The following is a 10,823-nucleotide window of genomic DNA, read 5'->3' as shown; positions in this document are numbered from 1 at the left end:
ATCCAAATAAAGGGGTTCTAATCATGCAAAACTTGAAAAAAATTAGAAAATCCTGCTGCGTTTATGATCTTAATAATGAACAACTTGAGGGAAATCTTTCTTTTCATAGTTGCAAGAACATTAAGGTATTGCAACTGGAGCAAAGGAGCTTCTCAACTGCACAGACACAAACACAAGAGCAGTTGTAACTGTCCTGGTATAAACAGTAATCATAGCTGGCTGTTTAATACCATATTCTGCTAATGCAATGAGGCACACTTGGAGTCAAAAAAATGTCAACAGATTCCATACAAATCCTTTGCTTGGTTACCCTTGAACTGGCCCAACGAATTCCCATTAAGCAGATTTTTTTTTTATCAATCCCTGTGTCGGCTGCTTTTTCTGTGTCCACTTGATTTATTACTGCAGAGGACTGAAGAATTACAGCTGGTCTCTAAGTCAGCTTGTCTTTAAGCCTAGTGGCGATCAGGCTTTATTCTACTGACATTGACTGCAGAGCTTTCTTGAAATGAAGACCTCAAAAGCATGAATTTACCTTCCATATTTCTGCTGCTGAGTTATTGTTCTATTTAAAAAATGAAGAGTAATTATTTTACAATATCAGATGCAGAAAATTAAACTTCAATCCATGAAGTTAGCTTCATACTACAAGTTTACATGATCTCTGATATGACAGCAAAATTCCCAGATATAATAGCAAGTCAGCGCCTCTACTTCCTCAGGAGTTTGCGAAGGTTTGGTAGGACACCAGAAACCCTGGCAAATTTCTACAGAGGTGTGGTGGAAAGTGTGCAGACCAACTGCATCACAATCTGGTATGGGGACACCAATACCCTTGAGCGTAAAGACCTCCAAAGGGTAATGGGCACAACCCAGGACATCACAGACAAAACCCTCCCTGCAGGGAATGCTGCTGCAGAGAGCAGAAGCAATCATCAAAGACCTACATTACCCAGCATACACTATGTTCTTGCTGCTGCCATAAGGAAAGAGGTGTTGGTGCCACCACCAGGTTCAGGAACAGCTGCAACCCCTCCAGCATCAGACTCAATGACAAACTCAATCAGAGACTCATTTAAGGACTCTTGCTTGTGCATTTTCTTGATTTTCTTTTTGTTCTCTCTGTATTGCACAGTCAGTTTGTTTATATTTGTTATCTGTTGACAGTTTTTTGTTTACATGTTTACGCTGATTACAGTTTTTTTTTGCACAGCAATTAGTGGTAATTCTGCCACATCGGCAGGAATAAAGTATCTCAGGGTGGTACGTGATGTCATGTATGTGCTCTGACAATAATCTGAATCTGAATTTGAACAATCTCTTCTTGCAGCTACCTTTGAGAAAAAGGTACTGAAACCTGAAGTCCAGCACCTCCAAGTTCAAGGGCAGTTTTTTTCTTATGGCTATCAAGCTTTTGACACTCCCTTTACTACCCTAATCATAAACTACTCTGGAACCACACAAATATCTATTTGCACTATTGAAAGACAAGAATAGGAGTGGACAAATTGGTAAAGTGTTTAATTGAGGAAGGGCTAATTATGGTGGGATTAGGCACGAACTAGCAAGAGTAAATTGGGACCAGATGTTCTTTGGAAAATGCACAGTGGAAATGTGGAAGGTATTTAGGGACCACTTGCATGGGGTCCTGGATAGGTTTGTTGTACTGAGACACAGGAAAAAAATGGTACAGTAAAGGAGTCATGATTGACAACAGAGGTGGGACAACTAATCAAAAGGAAGAAGGATACAGGGATAAGATTTAGGAAGAAAATGTCAGGAAAGGCTCAAGACAATTAAATGATAGCCAGGAAAGATCTTAAGAAAGGACTTAGGAGAGCAAGAAGAGGGCATGAGAAGACTATAGCAAGTAGGATTAAGAAAAACCTGAAGGTGTTCTCCACATATGTGAAGAGCAGAAGGATGACTAGAGTGAGGGTAGGACCACTTAGGGAAATGTGGCTGGAGGCTGAGGAGACAGGCGGAGAAGTTGAAGATGGAGTTCAATCCGGGTAAGTATGAAGTGATGCCCTCTCAAACTTGAAGTAGAGAACATGGTTAACAGCAGAATGTTTAAGTGTGGAGAAACAGAGGAATCTTGGGGTCCAGGAACATAGATCTCTCATGATTGCTACACAAGTTGGCAGGGTGGTTAAGAAGCCATATATCATGCTGGCCTTCACTGGTCAGGAGATAAAAGCTGTGAGGTAATGTTTCACCTCCATAAATCTCTGGTTAGATCACACTTGAATTATTGTGTTCACTTCTGATTGCCTCATTACAGAAAGGACGAAAATGCTTTGGAGAGGGTGCAGAGGAGATTTACCAGGATGTTGCCTGAATTAGAAAATGCGTCTTATGAAGCAAGGATGACAGAGCTTGAACTTTTCTCCTCAGAGTAACAACGGATAAGTCATGACAATAGAGGGATATAAGATAATGGAGGATATAATGGTGGCATAGATAAGGTGGACAGCCAGCACCTTTCTCCTGAGGCAAAATTAACAAAATCCACAGGGTATCTGTTTAAGGTGAGCGGATGAAAGTTTAGGGGAGTTATCAGGGGTACGTTTTTAAGATTGGTGACTGGAATATGTTGCCAGGAGTGGTGGAAGAGGTTGATATAATTGCAACAGTCAAAAGATTCTTAAATAGGCATATGATGTAAAAAAAAAAGAGGGTTATGGGTGTGAGGCAGGGAAAGATTAAATTGTTGTGGAGTAGGTTTACAAAGGTGGCACAACATCTTGGGGTCAAGAGCCTGTACTGTGCTGTAATGTTCTATGTTCAATGAAGTGTCAATTTATTTTTCTTGCACTACTTTAACTGAGACCATTACCCATCCATCTTTTATATTTATTATCTTTTTCTGCAGTAATATAACGTATACTATTAGAGTCATTTTTCTTGTGAAGTACCTGTTTTTCTGCAGCAAGTAAGGATTCTGGTGCATATGTACTTATGTGTATGACAATAAACTTATTGTCGTTATCTGTAAGTTTTTTGCATTCTCAGAAAAAAATGTGTATATAGCACAGCATAGGAGCAGGCCTTCAGTCCATGTTGGCACCAAACATGATGCCCAAATTGAAGTAAAACTCTGCAGCTTGCACATGAAATAGCAGAAGTCCAAAAATCTGGATGGCAGAATACCTGAGAATCCAGACTTTTCGAAAACTCTGAAACTTTTTAAATGTAGTGGGATTTTGTGTTCGTGCGTGCATGCAGGTGTAAGCTCCACAGATGCACTGCAGCAACCATATGTAGAATGCGTATTTACAAACCCATAATAATGGATCCTAAAATACATAAAGTTTGCAGTGTGAAGAGAAAGAAGAGCACTGAAATTGAGGGACAAACTTGAAGTAATTAAGAAACTACAACGTGGTGTGAGCAATACCATTCTAATAGAAACATGCGACATTGGAAAGTCTTCAATTTACAATATTAAAAAAAGGGCTACTGCAGAATGGAAATGTTTATTACATTTGTGGAACAGAACCACAACTTTAGTCTTCAAGATGCACATGGTGCAGAATAAATTTTATCACAAAGTTGTAAGCAAGGTACTATGCGAAAGTATTGAAAGAAAATAAAGTGTCAAGCAGTGCTGGCAGATACAATAGAAGCAGTGCAACTTTATTCCTCCTCACTTTTGCATTTTAAAAGTACTGCCCCAGAATCCTGAAAAATCTGGACCAACCTAATCCCCGAGCAGACTGGATTTTCAGACAGATTCCTCTAATTCCGGCCTATTCATGTGTCTTGCAGGAGCTTTGAAAAGGAGGCCAGTCTTGTGCATTTGTGAGTTTCTTTTGCAGGAGTTTAAAAGAGACAAGTCAGCTGGGTGGTGACTGGCTAATTAACTAATTAATTACCAGCAGCCCACAAAAGAAAGTAAAGTGACCATTCTGAAGCAGACATTATGTAAACAGGTAAGAGTGGATGCTTTGCTTGAAAAGACAATAGTGAAGAATAGGTAGTGAAATTCTGTAGAATTAAGTGGGGCTCCTGGGTGTGAAGGTCAGGGATGATTTGGAGTGGCTGCAGGGCATTTTGAAAGATAGGTCCAGAAAAATATGTAGAGTGGCTCTCTTACTTCAAGGTTGTGTGACAGAGTATATAAGAGGTGTTTGGGAGATAAATTGGGAAAGGTTTATTAAAGCAGGTCACACACAAACACTTTAAAACACAGAATTTTTGCAGAAGCTTTTGCAAGAGTGCTCAGACTGTTGTTTGCAAAAGGGCAACAAATGTAACAACATTCAAGGCCGCTTTGTCTGGAAAACAGAACTTTCTGTCTGGAGGGTGTAGTGCGTCGAATGACTCAAAGACTTTTTGTCTCAAGCAGAGGATTTTATTAACAAAAGACTGGAGCGTAATATATTGAGGTCAACCAGTTCAGATTGACCTGGGTCTGTTTAGGGGCAGCCCTTAATGACCTGCCAGTGGGTGTGGCTACGGCTCTCAGCCAATCACTATCGCTATGTGTAAATATATACAGTGGTGATAGGATCCCATACTATCCCAGAGTCATGTGATCATTGCAGGCAGAGAGCAGGTAAAAAGCAGGCTTTCCTCTCAGAGAGGAGGGAGTGAGAGAGAGGAGAGACAGACATCGGTTCCAAAGGGACAAGTTGGCAAGCTTTGGAAGATAGCCTAGTCAAAGGAGAGGACTGGCTGTCCAGTGTTTCCCTTGGAAAAGGAGGAACAGAAAGGAAATCTGTGGATGTCCTGGAACAAGAAAAACTATTTCTGAAAACCAACAAGAACCTTTCTGAGTGGTAGCCATTTACCTGTTAAGCACCAAGGCCTGGTGAACTTTGTTAATGTTAACTTCTGTGCACAGTATAAGCATTGCCTGCAACCAGTGAGATTGGACTGTGAACCAAAGAACTTTGCTGAACTTGCACACATATTACATACATCTGCACTTAGAATTAGAAGGGGGTTAAGTGAGTCAATAGAGATAAGTTAAAGTTTGATTCTATTTTCATGTTCCAAGATCATTAAAAGCAACTTTTGTTTAAGTAACCCTTTGTCATGGTGCATATCTATTGCTGCTGGTCTTTGGGTTCCTCTGGACTCGTAACAGTTGGTTAAAATCTGAAACCCACTGTCTGAAGGAGTGATGGAGACGGACACCAACAACACTTGAGCACTTAACTTGAAATGCCGTGTATCGGTTATGGGCTGAATGCTGGAAAATGGATTGGCAAAGATGGTACCTGATGTGCAACATGGACATGGTGGGCTGATGGGCCTGCTTGAGTCCTGAGAATGCACAAGATACTGGAGAGGTTGGCATAGCGGTTAGTGGAATGCTGTTCTGGTGCCAGCGATTTGAGTTTGAATCCACTGCTGTTTGTAAGGAGTTTGTACGTTCTCCTTGTGACTTGCATGGGTTTCCTCGGAGTGCTCAGGTTTCCTCCCACCCTTACAAATGGGGGGTGTAGGTCAATTGGGTGAAACAGGCTCATGGGCCGAAAGGGCCTGTTACTGTACTGCGTGTCTTTTTTTTTAAAGAGTTCCAAAGGGACTTGAGAGACTTAGCGCAGCATTCCCTAAAAGTTAATTTGCAGGTTTACTCGGTAGTAAGGAAGGCAAATGCAATGTTGGGAATCATTCCCCCATTTGGGATTGGTAATCCAGGTGGAGGTCAAATGTGATGGATGGTGACAATGGATTGGCAGTTGCCAGTCAAAGGGGGATCTTAAAAAAAAACAAGGGTTCTATTAAATGAGTCCTACAGGATGGAGTGGATGATAAGTGGAATATGATGTAGGTGAGAATGGTGGTATAAAGAGTAGATAGAACCAAAAGTCACTGTAAATGTGTGGAAAAGAAAAAGTGTATATCATGGCTATTGTGATTTATGGTGTGAAAAATAAAAAATTTAAAAAAAAAAAAAAAAAAAAGAGTAGATAGAACCAAGGTGGGGGAGACAGAGTGGAAGAATTCTGTGGTGATTTGGGGGTGGAGGGGAAAGGAACAAAAGGGAGGGTGGAATGAGAATGGATGGAAAAGGGAACAAAAAGAAGGAAATGGGGAATGGCACAAGGGGTACAGAAGTAGAGAGAGGGAACATTACCTGAAATTAGAAAAGTTCTACATGAAAACCATTGGGCTGTAGACTAGTTAGGCAAATTATGAGGTAGAATATGAGAATAAATGCCAACATTGGATTTGCCTTCCTTATTACTAACTCAACCAGCAAGTTAACTTTTAGGAAATTCTGCACTGGAACTCCTTTGGATCTCTTTTTTTTTAAATAAAAAAGACATATAGCAAGGTAACAGGCTTTCCTCTTGTACAAGACATTGGTGTGGCCAAATTTGGTGTACAGTTTTGATCACCTAACTACAGGAATAATATCAATATGATAGAGTGCAGACAAAATTTATTAGGATGTTGCTGAGACTTCAGGAACTGAGTTACATGGAAAGGTAAAATCTGGAGCATAGAAGAATGAGGGGAGATTTGATGGAGGTATACAAGATTATGATGGGTATAGACAGAGTAAATGCAAGTAGGCTATCTTTACTGAGATTAGATGAGATAAGAGGATTAAGGGTGAAAGAGGAAAAGTTTAAGGGGAACATTAGGGGAAACTTCTTCTCACGTAGTATTGGGAGTATGGAACAAGCTGCCAGCTGAAATGGTGAATGTGGGCTCAATTTAAGAAATTTAGGACAGGTACATGGATGGGAGGGTTATTGGGGTGTATGGACTGGGTGCAGGGACTAGGCAGAATAATAGTTTGGCACAGACTAGAAGGGCTTGTTTTGTGCTGTAATGTCCTACACTTTTTTTTGTTGGCCCTCATTTTGGCAGTGAAGTCCAACCAGGACAAGACAAACAGGAGGGTTTGGGCATGCAACTGGGAACTCATTGTGTACAGAGTATAGATGCTCTGTGAAATGGTCCCTAGATCTTTGACCTCACTGATGTAGAGGAGGCTACATCAGGAGCACTTTCAGGGTGGCACGGTTGATGTAGCAGTTAGTGCAACACTGTTACAAGACCAATGATTGGGACTGGGGTTCGAAACCCATACTGTTTTTAAGAATTTTGTACATTAGGTTAATTTGTTATAATTGGGCCTGTTACCGTGCTGTATATCCAAATTTAAATAAATTTTAAAATCCAGCAAAAGGTTGAGAGGAGGTCCACATGAATCTTTGCCTCACATGGAAGGGCTGTTTAGGATCCTAGATGGTAGTGATACAGGCCCAGAGGACCCCAAAACCCAGCAGCAATAGGTATTCACCAAGACAAATGGTTACTTAAACAAAAGTTGCTTTTAATGATCTTTAAACATGAAAATAGGATCAAACTTTAACTTATCACTATTAACTAACCTAACCCCCTTCTAATACTAAGCACACGTGTATGCAATATGTGTATAATTTCAGAAAAGTTATTTGATTCACAGTCCAATCTCACTTCTCATTCCTCCAAGTTCACTGGTTGCAGACAATTCTTATACTGTGCACAGAATTTAACATTTATGAAGTTCACCAGGCTTTAGTGCTTGAAAGGTAAATGCTTATCACTCAGGAAGGTTCTTGTTGTTTTCAGAGAGATTTTGTTTACTGGACACCCACAACAGACACTTCAGTGTCTTGCCGAAGAAACTTGCCCCATCAGTGTTTTCCAGATGTTAACCTCTTTCTTTCAGGTCACCAGAGTTCCTTTTTGTTTTTCTTATTTCAAGTGAAATATTAGGCAGCCAGTCCTCTCCTCTTGAATGGACCACAAGGGCTTTGACCAGGCTGAACTAAAAACTCACAACCCATCTTCCAAATGGGGTTTTTCCACAAGCTTGCCAGCTTGTTCTGTTCCAGTCCCAGCTGCTGCTGCTGACTGTAACACTGCAGAACTAATCTCTCTCTCTCTGAGAAAAGCCTGTTTTTATTTCTCTGCTTTCAAAACCACATGACCCTCTTAGAACAGCAAGTTAGACTCCAGAAAACCTGTGGTTCTGAGTTCTTTCATCTGTTGCCTTTTTGTAAACAACAATCCATTAGTGAAGTCTCTTGGGCACTCTCCAAAGCTTTTGCAAAGGCTCTTGGAGCCAGAATGTCTAGCTTGAGCACAGCTCCAGTATTTTAAATAAAATCTGTTTTAAAGTGTTGGTATGTGACCTACGCTTTATATATAAAAAAAAACTTCCCCAATTTATCTCCCCAAAACATATCTATAATCTGTCACAGAGGAGATGGGGGAGGTTTAAGAGGAGTTGTTGCATTCCTTGCATTTGCAGGGGAAATATCAGGCATTAGAGAGGTAGGTGGGAAGGGATGAGCAGACAAAGGAGTCATGGAGAGAGCAATCCCCTGCAAAAGTTGGGATGGGATCTGGTGGTGGGGACTAGTTGAAGCTGGCAGAAATGACAGGATGATGTGTTGAATGTGGAGGCTAGTGAGGTGTAAGGTGAGGACAAGAGAACCCTATTCCTGTTCTGTTTGGAATGGGGGTGGGTGTAAGAGCCAGAGCTATTGATTACCAAAGAGGGCAAACTACGTTACTTGAAAAAGGATGTTTTGGATGTCCTGGAATGGAAGAGTTCCTCTTGAGAGCATATGCAGTGAAGGCAGAGAATTTGGGAGAAAGAGATGGTGGGAGGAGGTATAGTTGAGACACCTGTAGGAGCCTTCACTGCATCCCCCACCACCGTTGTCAGACTAATAATTGGAAATAGTGAGTCAGAATACAAGATGGAGATTTAGGTGCCAGAAGAAAATTCTTGCTCTTGGCATCATCACACCCATGGAGCTGATTGCAGATTTAGGAAGGGGAAGCCATGAGATCCTGCCCACACTGATGGGACTCAGGTAGAGAGTGCTTGAACCTTAGTGTTCCTGGGAGGCTGTATCTCCGAAGATTTCTGGAACTAGCACATTGAGGTACCTGTGAAGAAGGCACACTAATGCATTGTGCTTTCTAAGAAGTCTGACAAGATTTGAATGTCTGACATGGTTTGAATGAGCTTTGCAATAAGACTAGTCGATAAGCTTTGTTGGTCTCTTAATTGTCCATTTACAAATCAGTTCAACGTCGACGGACACTGGCTCGATTTCGATCAGAAAGCAGAATGTGACACTGGCATTAAAGAACAACAGATGCGTATCTTGAAGTTCTTTTGTCAGATGAAGGTTCTTTGGGCTCAGGAGTTCAATATTGGGTGGGTGAGGTAAGGACAGTGGTGCCCCCTTTCAAGTGGCACGCAGGGCATGTGCCATGGCTGCCGCCATTTCCTAGATACGCCTACAACTGCACTCCAAGCAAAAGTAAAACCAAAGTCTGCAGACACTGGTTGAAGTAAAAACAAACCTGGAGAAACTCAGCAGTGTACTTTATGTAAAAGATAAAGATGCATAACCAACATTTTGGCTTGAGCAATTCATCAAGGTATGAAAAAATGTGGGCAGGCACCTGAACAAAATGGCAGAGGAGCAGCATGGTCCCAAAGCAGGAGGTAATAGGTGGATAAGGGAGGGAGGGCACATCAGTAAGGAGGGATGGCTCTGTGAATGGAGAGGGAAGGGCATAGAAAGCTGGAAGAAAGAAGACAAAGGTGAAAGGAGGGAGAATGAAAGGTAGGCTAGCAGAAACCATACAAGTCAATTTTAATACTTTTAAGCTCTTGCAGCAAGAGATCTCCAGGAGAGAGGAAAAAAACTCAGTGATTGTTCTCGCACTCTTAGCAGAAAAAAAGTAACATTACCAATTAAAGGATTCTCTGACCTGTGTTATTCTAAGAGGAATCCAAATAGCAGAGCTCGCAGCATCTGAACAGTGCCCCATACAATGGCACAAATAGTGGAGATGCTCTCTCCCAGCAGGAGAATTCTGGGTGCTGTTGTGGAGATCAGAATCAGGATTTATTGTCATAAGCAGGTCACAAAATTTATTGTTTTGCAGCATCACCATCCAAACATTTCTATAAACCACATTTGAAAATAAAAATTGTGCAATAAAAAGACAGTGAGGTAGTGTCTGTGGTTCATTGTTCATTCAGATAGCAGAGGGGAAGAAGGTGTCCTTGTGCCATGAAGTGCTTGTCTTTGGGCTCCTGTACTCTTTTTTCCGATGGTAAGAGTGAAAGCCTGGGTGGTGGTAGAGGCTGCTTTCTTAAGACACCACCTCTTGTAGATGTCCTCGATGGAGTAATGTCCAACTGAGTTAACAACCCTCTGGAGATTTTTCCTGTCCTGAGCTTTGGCACATGCTTCCCGTGTACATCCTTTGGCTGTTCCAGTTTCTTTTCACATCCCAAAGACCAGTTTGTTGGTGGGTTCATTGTAAAATTGTCCCTAGCATGAAGGTGGGATTAATGTAAAACTAGTGAAAAGGGGCGTTTGATGGATGGCTGAGACTCGGTGGGTCAAAGGGCTTGTTTCACTGGGACTCTAATCACTCCCTTGTTGAACCAATGTCCCACCTGTGGCAGACCCTGCATGGGACTCTTGGGGTCGTCTCAGGATCCATGGGGCTGGTGTAGAAAGGGATCATCTCCCTCTCAAGAGACTGCCTGAGAAGCCCTCCTCTGCCCAGCCCCACACAATGCAGCGCAATGCACACTCACAGCAGCAGCTCTCCCATCAACCTGTCAATCACATGACCCTCCGCTCGAGGACTGCTCGGGAACAAGCCAATCAACGCAGGTCAAACGGCTGCCTCTCCATCACGCCCCGTCAGCCAATCAGCAAGAGGCCGAGCCAAAAATGCATCGGAGACGCCTCACACTGAAGCGCGAGCCAACCAATGGGCGGAGGTGTCGGCCAGGGCAAGTAGGCAGCCAATGGGAGAGGGGCTGG

The 10,823-nt window shown here is 42.1% G+C and overlaps 1 long non-coding RNA gene across 2 annotated transcripts; it reads right to left on the bottom strand.

Moving 5' to 3' along the window:
- Positions 1–201: 201 nt before the first annotated feature.
- LOC138737110 (uncharacterized) lies at positions 202–10,694 on the bottom strand. 2 transcript variants are annotated; one of them, XR_011340772.1, is made up of 3 exons: positions 10,448–10,694; positions 9,751–9,862; positions 202–565 (listed from the first exon to the last, which is right to left on the bottom strand). It is a non-coding gene; the product is annotated as an uncharacterized lncRNA (long non-coding RNA). The 2 variants fall into 2 exon arrangements; XR_011340771.1 differs by having other exon boundaries at positions 10,592–10,694.
- Between the last annotated feature and the right edge of the window lie 129 nt (positions 10,695–10,823).

The sequence above is a fragment of the Narcine bancroftii genome, chromosome 6 (genome assembly GCF_036971445.1).
Source record: "Narcine bancroftii isolate sNarBan1 chromosome 6, sNarBan1.hap1, whole genome shotgun sequence".
NCBI lineage: Eukaryota > Metazoa > Chordata > Chondrichthyes > Torpediniformes > Narcinidae > Narcine > Narcine bancroftii.
This window is presented reverse-complemented; position numbering and strand designations above follow the sequence as displayed.